The sequence below is a fragment of the Priapulus caudatus genome, unplaced genomic scaffold (assembly GCF_000485595.1).
Source record: "Priapulus caudatus unplaced genomic scaffold, Priapulus_caudatus-5.0.1 Scaffold464, whole genome shotgun sequence".
NCBI lineage: Eukaryota > Metazoa > Priapulida > Priapulimorpha > Priapulimorphida > Priapulidae > Priapulus > Priapulus caudatus.
Window position 1 is genome coordinate 104,827 of NW_014577525.1, and position 1,388 is coordinate 106,214.

The 1,388-nt window shown below is 43.4% G+C and overlaps 1 protein-coding gene across 1 annotated transcript in view; it reads right to left on the reverse strand.

Moving 5' to 3' along the window:
* LOC106810698 (sodium- and chloride-dependent glycine transporter 1-like) overlaps positions 1-1,388 on the reverse strand; it is a 27,087-nt gene that overhangs the window by 24,623 nt on the left and 1,076 nt on the right. The gene's annotated exons all lie outside the window — the stretch shown is intronic.

Consider the following 1,388-nt stretch of genomic DNA (forward strand, 5'->3'; position numbering starts at 1 on the left):
ATCACACCGACCCAAGGGTATTCCGGACAGTACCCCGGGACATTAAGACGCATCTCAGCTCTATCTTCCGGACCGCCAGCACAAAGGGTATTTTCACATAAAAACAAGTCTCTCTCCTATATGATTATATATATATGTAATATATAGTCAAGAGTTAATATATAATATAATATATATCTATTAATATAATATATGTGTGTGTAATGTAGTGTGTGTGCGTGCATGTGCAGTGCGTGTCGTGTGGCGTGTCGATGCTGTCGTGCTGTGTGTGTGTGTGTGTGTGTGTCGTGTGTTGTGTGGTGTGTGTGTGTGTAACCTAGTGATATGCCGGACCGTACCTCGCCTACTCCACTAACGAGTCTAGGGAGTCACCTACGCCTCCCGAACCCTAATCCTAACCCTAACCCTAATTCTAACCCTAACCATATCAAATAGTTACCAGGGTACGTTCCGGTATACCGGACCTTACCCAGGGTACGTTCCGGCAGTACCCTGGGGGACATAGACCCTATGAGCGGAAGTAGAGTGGTTGTTGTGTTGGGCGGTACGGGATGTGGGCTATACTGTACCCACCACGCACACACACACATACATACACGGAGAGAGAAACAGATAGACAGACACATAAACAGACAGACAGACAGGCAGGCAGGCAGCATGTACTAGCAACGTAACCATCCAATGCATGGACGATGCGTTGGATTGATGTAATGGATACAGTCGATGAGGCAAATTAGGAAGAAGTGACACATATATAGCAATATACGTAAACTGATATTGTTGAATGATGAACGTGACGAATGGACAACAGGTATTTGCGGTATAATCATAAAGGTACAATCATTTTATTTTCATAAAATGAAAAGAGAGACTGAGACATTGTCATAAAATTGCACCAAGTCTGGGTGAATAACAAATATATTTCAGATACAGTAAAAACCCGCGTATAAGAACCTAGATTTTAAGAACCTGTTAGGCTAAAATTTCCCATTTAGACCCCTTTACATAAGAACCTGTTTTATATGGAAAGCCATCCCCTTCAAAAATAATTTTCAAACATTTCAAATACACAATTTTAAATCAATTTAAAACATTTCAAATTCATTAATAACAAGTGCCGCAGAGCGACAGCGCTCACCTGACGGCAAGTGTTCTGATGCTAAACTCAGGGGCAAACGAATCAAGAGCACCCTCCAATCGCCGCGTTCGCTCTCCCTCGTTGTCTCTCATTCTTTCTCTTTCGCTCTCTCGCTCTTACTATCTCTTCCCTTCGCGCTCTCTCTCTCCCTCTCTCTCTCTCTCTCTCTCTCTCTCGCTCGATCACACTCTCTCTCTCTCTCTCTTTCTCTCTCTCTCTCTCTCTCTCTCTCTCTCTCTCTCTCTCTCTC